This window comes from Chaetodon trifascialis, chromosome 16 (genome assembly GCF_039877785.1).
Source record: "Chaetodon trifascialis isolate fChaTrf1 chromosome 16, fChaTrf1.hap1, whole genome shotgun sequence".
NCBI classification, from domain to species: domain Eukaryota; kingdom Metazoa; phylum Chordata; class Actinopteri; order Chaetodontiformes; family Chaetodontidae; genus Chaetodon; species Chaetodon trifascialis.
Genome location: NC_092071.1, coordinates 21520875 through 21534672, shown reverse-complemented (window position 1 = coordinate 21534672; position 13798 = coordinate 21520875). Strand labels below are relative to the sequence as shown.

General features: G+C 43.9%; 1 protein-coding gene across 2 annotated transcripts in view; it reads left to right on the top strand.

Moving 5' to 3' along the window:
• nrip1b (nuclear receptor interacting protein 1b) overlaps window positions 1-13798 on the top strand; it is a 35424-nt gene that overhangs the window by 4588 nt on the left and 17038 nt on the right. Inside the window, exon 2 of one of the 2 annotated variants that reach the window (XM_070982480.1) lies at window positions 634-714. The exons of the other annotated variant lie outside the window; for it this stretch is intronic. The gene's annotated coding sequence lies outside the window, so the exon portion shown is untranslated. The remainder of the gene's footprint in view (window positions 1-633; window positions 715-13798) is intronic. 2 annotated transcript variants of the gene reach the window in all.

The following is a 13798-nucleotide window of genomic DNA, read 5'->3' as shown; positions in this document are numbered from 1 at the left end:
CTGCCTCGCTTGCTCCTGTAGCAGAGCTGCTGCCCCCGGGCTGTAGAGGTGCAGTAGGAAGGTTTCTCTACCACTGTGGCGAGCGTGCTGCCAGGATGCTGCAGTCAGACGAGGGGAAGGTCTCTGCTTTGCCACAAGCAGGCCAATGTCACAGGCGTGACAGAGTGGGCGGGCTGCAAGGGGAATGAGGACAGACGTTCATAGATGGGAGGAGTAGCCAGCCTGTGTGTACATGTGATATATAGCGTCTGCCTTGTTTTCTTACAGAGGAATACAACGATAAAGACAGCAGACGCTTGTCTGCATGGTTGTAGCTTTTGTTGCAGTTGTTTGGTTCGGAGGAGGATGTGCGTAATTAAGTCTGTGATAAGGCCGCCGTTGATCCCAGGATCATAGCACACATGGATTCACATGAGCTTGCGTCATGCCTCACTCAAACAAAACAGCTTCTGACAGGCGTCAGGCAAGGCTACTGCACCTTGTCTACTAAATGATATTTTTGTTGCCTCTAAATGTATTATTGCATGCGTCCCTGGCATGGTCTAAGAAGCCTAAGGGTTGAAGGCTAGAACAATGGGTCACAAAGTCCAGAGACTGAGGTTGGCTGTTATTCAACTGTCTTATTTTAACCAGGTTATGTGGCAGGAGTGCAGGGAGAAGCTGGGGCTAAGTGAAAATGCCACTCATTCCTGAAGAGTCCCTGGCCTCGTCAAGGTTAGTGGCTTGTCTTTGTAAGTTGAGGGATTGATGCATGAGCCTGTCTGGCGCTGAATTCAAAGTCCAAAGCTGTCACAGGCAGCAGCTCCCTCCCCACTCCCTCTCCCCTCCCTCCCTCTCTTTGCAGGCTATCACAGGGCCCCGTCCTTCCCAACTTCTTAGCAGCCTGTCCTTTTGGGAACCTTGAGCAGCCCAGGCAAGGACACAGCGTCTGGTGCAGTAAGCCTGTGCAGAGGGGGAGGCTTTACGTAACGTTCTGCTTTAAACATGGGTGTATGACTTCCCTGACACGGAGCAGTGCGGTGCAGAGCTGCACAGCTCACAGCACATGTCCCCTCGGCCCCCCTGGACAAGGAGGGGGCAGAGAGATCCCTTCAACTTAATTATATCTTTCTCTTTTAAAAGCTTTCGTTTGAAATTAAATTTTCCCAGGCAATTAACTAAAGAGGAGTTTTCAGAATTTATGAATGAATGATGGATATATTGCACAGGACGACAGGAGAAGAAGAAGGAGGGAGGGAGGCAGGCAGCAGGGATGCATATGCAGTATGCTACGAGATTGTGTCTGAGATTTATTTGCATTGCGAAATGGGTGAAGTTCAGGGAAATTCAGGCACCATTAAACTTTGTACCTGAGAGCTGCTCTTTTATGCCACCATTGCCACAACACTTCAGAGTTCACAGTGCACCATTCTACAGTCAATATTTGGGTTATTTTGAGTGCAGCCCTGCGAACACTCCCATACTCTCACATTGCTCGGCTTTTCAGGGTGGGTGGAAAATGCGAGGGCTGGGGTTTCCCCACTTCCTCATTTGTTCAGACCCAAATCTTTGGATATAACTTGCTGAATGATGTTACATGCTGCACACCCAAATCCTCTTTTGGCTTGAACTGTAATTGTGTAACTTTTTGGCTTCTGGAGATGAGCTGAATTGTTGCTGGGCAACAAGGGACCTGTGCGGGTGGCCATGGAGAGTCTGAGCTATGTGAGTTCAGATAGATCTGCAGCGCATTATCCGAGTTCCCAAAAGAGGAATGTCACTGAATCCCTCTTCAAAATACCTTATTTTTTGTATATTATACCAAGCAAGATGATTTGTAGTTGTCTAAAATAATATTCCATTAGAGTCTGTCTTCTAAGATGCACAAAGCTCAGCCTTGTAATGGCTCTGACGTTACAGATTCCCTTCTCCGTTTAAAATTTATAAGTGAATACAAAAATGACTCATTGCCCTTTCAATAAACATCTTTTAAAGGCGCATGGCTAAATAAGTGGCACATCTCTAAATGAAAAAATGAATGCACTCCCACACCACAAAGCAAAGACCAAGGACATTTGGCATAACCTCAGTTCCCTCTTTCACTGAAAGTGGTCTCTTGAATTTCTGAAACATACTGCCCTTTTGTGAAGCTCCAGCCCACTTTTAAATCCATTAGTGAGGTGGTGTTATTGCTCCTCGCTGGAGCTGGATAAACAGGCCCAAAGAGTGTGGTTCAGACATACAGCTTTCTCATAAGTGTGTTAGAAGGCGCACAGTAGTAGAGAGACCATTTGAGAGGAGATAGAGAGCACTGGGCTGATGACTTGAGGCAGCCATATGACCTATTACTTTGGGAAAATGGACTGGTGACCAGAAGATTGCTGGCTCATACTCTGCTCACCCTTTGCCCTTGAGCAAAGGCAATTAACCTGGATTCCTCCAGTAAATATCCAGCTGTAGAAATGGAAAGAGATGTGCAAGAGTGATAATCGTGTAAGTGACTTTGAATAAAAGTGTCCACGAAGCAGGAAGATTAATACAGCTAATAGAATCATAGGTTGTGTTTTCAAGTTATCAAGGACCCAGCTCTGCTGAACATGTAGAGGAGTACGAAGTCACCCCTCCGCACTCTCGTCTGTCTGTGGGCATTCTTACACACACACACACACACACACACACACACACACACACACACACACACACACACTGACAGACTTCTCTCTTTTCGTGTAGCTTTAAGGCTGGAGCATGACCTTGACCTGATTGCTGAGGGGCTTTTTAAGTAACTCTCCAGAAGGAGATCCAATCATGTGACACCCTTCACCCAGCCTCACCCCCTCTCCTCTCTCCTGACCTTGTATGTCTAAGAGGATGAGGGGGTGGAGACACTTATGACAGGCGTGCATGCAGCTGCAGGGCCTGTCATTCAATTGGGTAATCATCACCCTAAGGTCAAACAGGGTCAAGGTCATGTCAGAAAGTGTTGTGGCTCCAACAATCCCTGCCCCTATCTGAGTTTGGGAATTACCAGCCACAAGTTTCCACCATGTTTGACCGTGGTGACGAACTGAGCAGCTTTAGTCATCCTCTCAATTCTTAATCACTGATACCAGCATATGTCAGGGAAAGGTTGTTTCATGTCCAGAGTGATTCATGTCCAGAGTGAGCTGGCTGCTAGGATTTGTGTTAATGCAGTTGCCTACACTCACTCCCTACAGCTGCCCCGCTGTTTAAACCATGCTGGCTCACTGTCTGGCTTTAGAGCATGCTACTGTCTCTGCTTCAGAGTATTTTTATGCTAGTACGTTAACATTTCTCCCCCCTGGATATGTTTGGTAGAACGTGCAGGAATACACCCTAGCCAGATGCCAGTCTTTCTGCATACGGTTTGATTACTTTTCACCTGCTCAGAATATTTTGCTCTGCTTTGTCTTTAAACTGTAGTAGCAGAAGGTGATAATCAGAGGGAGGCATTGTTTCCCCCAGGCCCTTTTAGGCTAGTGGCAGCCTGTTTTAATGCCATGTTTCCATTTTGCACGTGTTGTGAGAGAATATTAGTCTTTTTCTATTCCTTAAATCCCAGAACATGAGAAAGTTTCACTTCTGCTGTGCTGCCTTTGTATCATTTGCAGTGTTTTAGTGTTAATTTAAGAGACGATGACCCGTGTTTTTGTAGTCAGTTTCATAACTTAATTTAGGTTTTGTAGTGGCACCCTACACCTTAAACTCAACCACTTGAACATAATCTCTGTCATTTCAGGTGTTTGCAATTAGATGGCAAAAAAGCAGGGTGAAAATTTACAGTGTTGTTAATGTTAAAATTTTAATCCACAACTGAATTGTAACAAGTGACACAGTGTAATGTACTACAAAAATGAAAAATGGAATCAAATTAAATAAAACAAAAGAAAGTGGACACTTTGTCAAGTGATGAAAAACAGTCCATAATGTCATCAGTGCAACTACTGTAAATTCTAAGCTTGAGATTGTGAGAAATGTAATCTGATGAGTTGTTAAACTACCCCCCGATATGAATGTAATGCTGCATCTGACATGAAAGGCATCCTGGCTGCACTCAAGGTCTCGGGCAACTACACGAAGAAGCAGAGACTAATTTCCAGGCTTGTTTTCACAGATGTGTACTCTTTCTTTACTCTCTCTGGCCCCAGTGTCATTAATTCTCAAATGCTGTGCTTCTCTTCTCACTGTAGCGTTATTAGAAGACAGGCAGAGACATGCCAGCTTTAATAAAACTAGCTGATCACGTGCTGGGCGGAGTAAGGCATTGTACAAGACTGTTGCCTTTGTCAGGATGGATAGAGAGGGTTTGATAGGGGAGATAAGTGATCCAGATCAGCATATGTCCGGCATGTATTACATACAAAGAACTGTTTGAACACTGTTTAGCTTTAGTGTCTTTATTTCTTTTGTTTTCTTTTGTATAACCAAGTTTTCTTAGACAAATTTTAATTCAGTACTTGTTTATCAGGATTTTTATTATCATGGATGGCCCCATTGGAAATCAAACTCCAGATCCTGGTATTGTTAGCGCAGTGCCCTCCCCGTGGTGCCAACACTTCATAAGCTTTCTTGATTATGTGCAGAGAGTTGTCTTGTTAGTCACATCTTAAATAAAGGTGATCGCCTGCTAGGATTTGACATTTAAAATCAGACATCAGTTGCTGCCCGCCTGGATACACCTTTAGCTCACACACACAAAGGAGCCCAGAGGAACCTGTGGCTTGTACGTGTTGGATGTTGATGTTCAGCCTTAACCCATCAGAGGTGCTCCTCTTGTGTAACCGTAAAGGTCCAAAGACAGCAGCACAACACAAGCATCACTAAGTTGAATGTCATTTTAAGTTAAGCCGTGTTTGGGTTATAAAAGGTAATGGAAGCTACACTAAAGCTTGTAAAGCTTGTATAATGAGTGAGATCTTTTTTGTGTGTGCATATGGACACACACAAACACACACCTAGGGTTAGCACAGAGTAGCTGTGTGCTTGTGTAACTGTGTTTACAGGTCTGGGGCTGGTGCTGGCACAAGAGCCAGACGAATGTGGTTTATCCGGGGCCTCTTTCTCTCTAAGCCACCTTCCCTTCCATTCAGTGTTGACCTTGGTGCTTATGAGGAGGCAGGGCTTGACCTACATCCACCCCCTTAACTGGAACTACAACCTTCACCAGCCCCAGCCAAATAAAGAGACCTGACACCCTATTCTACTTGCTCCAACAGCCATCTTCTCTTTGTCTCTGGACCTATTTGCTGCTCTTTACACATAAAAGTAAGATACAGCACAGCTCCATCTTTTTTGCAACACGTCTGGCAGCAGAGAAAAGTGGAGCAGCAGGCTTCATGACTTGTCTCTGAGGCACCAACATGTCTGTGTGCACTAGGTCACCATTAGCACGCAGAGGCTTAGCACCGGGCTGGTGAGAGTTTAGCGGCAGGTCAACCCTCCTCTGGTTTTTAAAGTGGAGTGTCAAACTGTGGCTGATGCAAATGAGTACACACGCAAACACATGTAGTCGCTAGCATCTGGTGGGACTAATGTTCTTGTACGGGCAAACTGTGTGACACTGGGGTGCTAACATAAGGCACGCTAATGTTCGGAGAGCTGTTTGACAGTCTATTTGTAAAAGGTTTGTGTAACCAAATTTAAAAAATTTGTGTACACAGTTCATGCTGTGGTTTAAGAAGGGATAACGTGTTTAAAATCACTGTCATGCATCGTGACGCGTGGCCTTCTACTGCTATTTGATTTGACTTTATTATCGGAATATTTCTCAAATTTGTCTTGCGTCCCAGGGTGTAAACTGCTTCACATACATAACAAAACAGTATTTAACCAAATCAAACACTACAAACATATATTGCATCAGAAATTCCAGATAAGTAGCTGCAGTGCAATCAGTTTAATTGCTCACTTTACATTTCAAGTGTAGTCTACTCATGTACTAAAGAATAAATGTATAAAAGAAGAGCCAGCTCACGAGCTGAAGTAGTGTTTTTCAGTTCAGTAAGTCCCTTTAAAGGTAAAAGGTTTGTAAAAAGTAATAATTAAATGTCACTCTCATTGCTACAAATATAGCTCTTGAACAGGAACTAAACAAAGGTTGCTAAGCGACACAGAGGCAGTGAGTGATGACTGATGATTTTTGGCTGGCGCATTAATATTTAAATTAGCAGTCAAAGGTGTGCGTTGATTAGGTATTTCACAGTGGCTTCAAATGGGAATCCAACACTGATACAAAGGGCGTTGCAGAACAAACTATCTGTTTTAGAAATGAATGAAACTCAGCCGTTGTCAGAGGAACGTGCCTGTCGAGGAGAGCCATGGGTAATGTATGGAGGGATTACAAAAGCAATGCATGAGTGAGCGCAGCTTAATGAGGGAAGGTTTTGCATGAGAGCACTGTGCGTGATCTGAGATATATCATGAGCTGTCCTAACCCACACAGAGGCATTCGGGGGGGGCAGTGTCATGCTACCAGGCATTAGGGCTGCTCCCGGCTCAAATACCCCTATAATATCTCCCCTAGCCAAGAAAGGCTCATCATTTTTTTGGCTGGGTAACATGTCATACCTTCATGGGTGTTAAATGACTGCAAAAAACGGTGTGTATGTCTGTGTTTAAATAAGGCCGAGGATCCCATTTAGTATTCTGAGTATGACATGAGATAATGGCCACCTAGAAGGGGAGATGTAGAAATTGGGAGGTGGGGTGGACTGTTGAGGCCTGTAGATGGTGTTTAACCTCAGGAGCAGTTGTTGTAACAAGGCGTGGGAGGAGCCTTGCCAAACATACAGCAGGCCAACTGATAAGGGTTGCCTCTGTTCCAAAGGGCACAGGAACGCATCGCTAAAATTCAGGGCTTCATCACAGAGGAGCGTCTGAGTCGGTCATTTTTAACTTCTTTTCTTCCTTTGTTTCCCCTTCTCTCTCCCTTTTACTGTCTCCCTCGATCATGCTCTGCAGAACTCCTTGCACGATCTTAGGGAGGGGAGAAAAAAAAAAAGAAGAAAAGTGGGTCAGGGCGACCTATTTTTTTTTCCCACAGTTCACGGAGGCAGAGGGTGGCGGTGTTATCGTCAGTTAGACGAGGAGGCCTGATGGGGAGGCAGGGCCTTGTCGCGAGACGCAGCCACTCAGAACTGGGTCAGCAGCAGAGGCTACGTCTTGTAAACGGCTTGTCATACTGGGGAGAAAAGCTGCAAATGAACCATAGATTATACGCCCCAAGCTGAGCACTGAGGTCTCTCCTCACTCCCCAGCCCCACACTTCAAAAAACACACACACATATAAGCCTTACAGTAGCGCAGGAGTCTCTGAAGCACTGCCACCTCCTATAAGTTGCTCTCTTCCCCTCTCAGTCTCCAGTAATAGCGTTTGATTACTGCAGTCAGACCTGACAAGCTCAAAGCCCAAGCCACACACGCTTTTAAGTAAAGGATCTTTTCACATGTCTCTGTCTCTGACACACGGGTTGCTGTTTTCTAAATATAGTCCACTTTCTCCCAGATTTGCTCGACTTTATTCAGGTCAGGTTATTTACTGTACCAAGTTCAACTGTGGTTTAGAAATGAGCAATACAGATGCTTATTCAGCTGCAGTGACCTCTTTGCATATCATCTGTGCCAAAGCCAGACATGTGAATAGATCATTTGCTCACATGAGCCCTCATGAGATATAATTTTTCTGTCCAAAAAAAAAAGAAGCTTTTATTTAACTCATTCTGGTAAACTTTGCAAAGGAATCCTAATATTGCTGCAGTGTTGGCTCAACCAGACTGATCTCATGTAAGAACAAGACTTAGCTGTAGGTCGGTTTTGCGGATTTTTGGCAAGTTGCCCTCAAGCTGCTGGTAAGATATTATCCACAGTCACCATATATTTTTGATATTGATTTCAAATGGGTCTGTGCCATGGCTTGTTGTTTCATCTCCTTTGTGTCTCCCTACTGTGTCCCTGACAGACAAAGTGCTATGAACATTGGGTTTGATGTCCTCCTCACAAATAATTGCTGTGGCTGTTGTATTGAGCTAAGACCTTCTAACTAAAAATTGGGGCTTATTCTTGCATCGGGCTCTGCTTATGGAGCAATGCAATTTTCAGGCAGTAGAGCTCACTCATATTTCACTATGTGGAACAAATCTGCCTGTAATGAATCTCCCAGGACACTGTGATGTCTCCACAACCAAGCCTGCTTTTTGGCTCCTCTGCAGGGGAGATCTATAGTGGGCCTTTTAATATTTCAACACACCCATCTCTCTGATATGAAAAACTAGATTTTTGTGTTTGATGGGAGAGATTTTTCAGCAAATAAACACAAGGTTCGTTTGAGTTTGTGTCTTTTTTTTTTCTATTCCTGTATCAGTCCCGACTAATTTTAATCATATTGGTTTCGCTCTGTGTAAAAACAGCCTTATTAGCCAAGGTGTCACACTAACAAACATAATATCCTGAGGTGGGGCTAAACATGGCGAGGGATCGGAATAGCAGCAAGACTCCGGTTAGTACACACACCCGACTCTCCTCAGTGCCACAGCTCCCAAGCCCTGCCACTGCCGGGGCAGCAGACCTGTCTAATCTTATTCTTAGCCCCAGAACTTCATGTCTCTGTGCGAAAGCCCCTTAACGCTAATTGAGGAGGCTGCTCATGGCTCACGTCGCTCATGCATCCTCTGAGGGGGTGTATACATGTCACCGTCTGTCTTTATGTGTGTGTATGTGTGAAGGTGAGACATGCTGAGCAGTAAACCAGTCAGAACCAGTACTTGGCCACTCAGGCCAGTGCTGTGTGTATTTTTTTTTGGTGATAGGGAGCCACAACAGTGCCTTTAGCAGATGGTTTCCAGCAGGCCTGCGTATGACATGTGATAACATTACAGTTCTGAAAGGTCAGGCATGAAGAGAACCAGTAGGAGGGCTGGGCCAGTCTCATAGTGGCCAAACCTCCAAAACAGTCATCTGCACACAGTATTATGCAGTGTATGTGCCTTATGTTCAAAAGAGAAGGCCTTTTATGGATTTTCAAACACCCAGTATTGAACACATTGCTAACAAGGCAATGCAAATATTTACTGTATTACTTGAACCTCAGTGGCCTGAGTCCCAGTCACAGGCAGGGTGCCGCAATGTTTGTATGCTGATAAAACCCTTCTTTGTGTTTTTACAGTAGACTACGCTCAGCTCTAATGCAAGAGCAGAGTTTGACAGTGCAGAGCCGGACTTCGGACTGTGGTGTTTTCTTTGAAAAATCAAAGGTCCTCATTGGGACGCAGCAGGTCATCATCAACCTGTCAAAACACTGGTTCTGAGGCTCTACCCCCTCTGTTGGTCAGAGAACTCTTGATTGGCCAGTAAGCCGATGCTCATCCTTGGAACAGAGGCTGGGATATTTGTTTTGAAGCTACAGGTCACTCTGTGCCAATAGCTCAGGGCAGAGCACGGAGAATAAACAGTGTGGAATTTCCTTGTACGTAAACAACACCTCTGGAGCGGATGGACATCTTATTGCGCAGGTGTATTCTACAAAGCCCCCCCCCCCCCCCCCCCCCCCCCCCCCAATCACCACCACTTTCTTGAAATGGCATGGGGCTTGTGCAAGGAGGAGAAGGAGGAGGTGGTTTAAAAATAAATCTGCGCAAGCCGGTCAGACATTTTGAAATTCTGTTTCTATCTCAGTCTGATAGAGAGGTTAAAGATACAGCATCCTGATAAATCTCTTCCCACCAGGGGGAACAGATAAGAAGTGGCGTAGATTGAATAAAAGAGCTGAGGAGAAAGGGGGAGGATAGGTGGGGGAGGGGATGGGGGAGAGGGGGAGGAGGAGGGCTGAGGGCTGAGATGTCTATCAGGCCGCGTGAAGGTTTTTTTTTTTTTTTTTTTTGTCTTGCAGATCCAGTTCAAGGGCGCCTGCAGGCGAGGCAGCTCTCGCTCTTGCCGTGCCAACGCTGCTGCTCAAGGTCATATGAGCCAGCCCTGTGACATTAAAGAGGAACAGGAAAGGGGAACGGCGGGGGGGGGGCGGCAGAAACCGTCAACCACAGACATGCACACACACACAGTCACACAGAACTGAGTTATAAGGGAAAAGTAGCCTTTAACTCCTTGAATCTTTCCTGTGACTTTCTGCACCAGTGTCTGGGTCTACAGTGGATTTTGTTAGGCCAAGAGCTTTTTAAGGGCAGTAATGAGAGTGTCTTATTCTCTCTGTACAGAGCCAAGAGATGCTTGGCTAACTGCTTTGTAGTTGCCAGCCACACATAGAAGGAGCATTTGTGTGTGTGTGTGTGTGTGTGTGTGTGTGTGTGTGTGTGTGTGTGTGTGTGTGTGTGTGTGTGTGTGTGTGTGTGTGTGTGAGTGTGTGAGAGTGAAAGAGAGAGAGAGGAGGGGGAAAGATGGAAGAGAGAAGAGTCACAGTGATAAACCTCAGGGGAGGGAGGTAGAGAAGAGAAAAAAGGTCTTAAAGTTATTTAAAGGGACAGCGGACCAGTGGCAGTCACTTCCAAATGCTCTTCAGTTGAGGGTCGAGACTAAAGTATGTTTTTAGCTGAAGTGAATTTCACCTTTTTTGACCAATAAGCCTTCACTCCAAAGAGCACACACTGCTGTACAGGCAAAATGTAGTGCATCAGCAGGTGGTTTCAGATAGAAAGTGGAGTTGTTGCCACAGGGGCAGGCATTTAATGTTTGGACGTTGTTGCTTATTTTATGTCACACTGATTGGCTGCAATGTGATACTGGTTTCACAGTATTCCATGGGACAAAATTAGTGTTTATACAATTTACATTTTCTTATCTGTGGTCTTGGATTCAACCATGTAAGTGTTCTAGAAGAAAAAAAGTAATTTTCATTCCTTTAAGGGTCATTGTAATTAATAATGATGATTGTGTGATACTGTGAAACCGTGATATTTTCTGAGATGATTATTGTACTGTGCACATCAGATACTGTTGCAACCCTGGTGTCAAGCCTATGCAATCCTACACATCCAGTGGGTTCCTGAAGTGCTCATTTGAACTTCAAATGAACTTCTTTTAGATCAGTGTTCCCTGTGAGTCAGAAATGTACTTAAGGTGAAGTCAGAGGGGATGCAAAGAAGTGACTACAGGCCTTTTAAACGGAGGACACTTTGATATTTTGACATGTCACAGTAGGAAAAGAACAGTTGTAAATGATAAAATGAATGATGGCTGAGTTCCATTTAGCTGATTCAGTGTCAGGGTCCTGGTATTGTGCATGCTGGCTCACTGTCATGCTGTCATAGTTTACTGATGCTTGAATGGAACACAGCCATTGGTAATGGTATTAGCAATACCCGCAATTATAATTGTACTGCAATGGTGTCTTTTTGATTGATGCGTGATTTAAAAAATGACAATGATGAAATCAATGATACAGAATGTGTAATAGCCTTGGATGGCTGTTATTGTAGTCTTTGTGTGGGAAGCACTGGATATCATGAAATGAGATGCATGTTGTGGTAGAAAAAGTCACATATCTGTTGCTTGTGTGTGAGTTGAAGCTAAAAGCATTTTTTTTTATAAGCACTAGTCTTTCTTACTCATTTTCTGACAGGTGAGGTAGTTAGTTGTGATGACCCCTATGATATTTTAGTTATTCATTGGTTTGTCTGCATGGTGTGGATTTATAATCATTGCTTTTAGTGCAAGTTTGCAAAAAAGCTCTTTAAGCCTCCACACCAGCGCGACATTATGTTTTCTGGTTGTCTGTACGTCCCATTCTCGTGAATGTGATATCTCAGGAATGCCTTCTTGAGGGAAAGTCCTCAGATTTTGCACAAATATACACTTTATTAGATTTTGCTGGTGAAAGGTCACTGTGACCACACAGCACATTTTTGGCCATAACTCAAGAATTCATACATAAATTCTGACAAATTTTCACACAGATGTCACATACGAAACTGATCAAGTGATGATATTTTATATCCAAAAGGTCAAAGGTCATCTTCACCGTGACTGGGAAACTGTTCTGATTGTATAGATCTTCTGTGCAGGTTGAAGATGTGTATGAAGCATCCATCTTTTACAGTTTGTAGCTACTTTACATCAACATCCATATTTGAAGCATTGTAGTTCCACCACAGGCTCATTGCTTCTGCTGATACTGAGCTTCATGTGATTGTTGTTGCACCATGTAATGAAGCTCTGTATCAGTCCTCTGGACTCCTCTGGGAAAACAGTCTCTTAGTGAAGACAGCATGTTTCTCAGTGGAAATGGAATAATTCACTGGAATCATACATGTCTGCATAGTGAGAACTTTGGAGGCACTCATGGTGGAGGCATGCAACCACATGGCAGTAATTCTTGTTTTTATCTGTAGTACTCAGACAGATAAACAAAGCCAACGTCAATATTGTTAATGCAATATTTTTTGCTCAAACTTACTTCATCAGTAAAAGTCATATCATGGTAATTAAAGGGAGCTCATCACTGCATATCAACCAAGTATACTGAGACTACAGATAATAGGGTCATATACAGTATCCATGGGCTGACTTGCTCGTCCGCTTTTTGTTTACATCGTAGTCATGTGTCTGTCGGTCAATCAGATATCAGCTTGCAGTGCCCATTACACTGTGACTGCACAGTGAGAACAATGTGTTGTCCTATGACAGCACACAGCTGTTCAGAACTGTGTTGCACTGCATCATCAGAGTAGTGTAGTGTGTTTAGAGACCGGGGTTCTGCCTGAGGACAGTAGTTTAAGTCCCTGCTTTTGGCAGCACAGTGTATGTTGTCCTGAACTGTCATTAAGAGAAACACTGGATCACTACCAGCTCCAGTCCAGGGGCTCAGTTATGTAGCTGACCCTGACCTCTGACCTCCCTGTGACAGGGAAAGTCAAGAGAATTTCCCTCAATAAAGCACTGCATTATTAACAGAATCCAATTATCTTATGTAGCTGTAATTTAGCCTTGAGAATACATTATTCCACCAGACTAGTGCAGTTTTTATTATCTACAGCCAGAAATGTAAAATAACTCCTCATCTATGATTTTATACCAAATATACAATGAGTTGGAAAAGAAGCACAAGGTGAAAGTAATTGGGATGATTTTTGGACAGAGATAAGGCTATGTTTTCTGGAACAGAGCTAATAGCCTTACTATCATCTAAATTTCCTTGTAGATGTAAAAGTACAGGCAGACATTGTATGAGTCCCCAAAGTCAGTCAGGCCGCTAATGGAGCTGCTTCAGGCTATGCATCAATATGACATCACAGATTACAATCTTCAGACTTTGGGAGCACTTTAGGTACTTTCAGTGCTGGAAGAACGGCGCAAGAACTGGCCGACAAAACACTGAGTCATTATAATAACAATCACAGAGATGGGTGGAGTTGCACGGCAGTACAGACTAACAGAAATTACTTAGGTATTCCCACAGGGACTCGTGGGGCTTGATAGGGATTTTACAGTCACCTTCATGAACTTAATAGTATCTCTTATCTCATACAGTATAACCGTATTCCTTTCCCTGTCACATTGTTCCAAAGTATAGGAGTATGATTGGACTGTGGTAGTTTCTTGCTTTTTATCAGTCACATTAAGTTGCAGCACACATATCATTTACATTTATTTCACAAAATGCCATTGCAATTTTCTCCAGCATGGAGTCTTCTTGGGTACCAGTGGAGCTACAGTAAAATATATGGTGTATAATGTCATGTATTGACTTTTTATATCTTAGAGAGACCAAACTGGTATTAACACACCATTAAACTCCCAGTAAGACAGCAGACAAGCAGACAAAATGTCAGAGTAACAGCATTATAGGGATGAG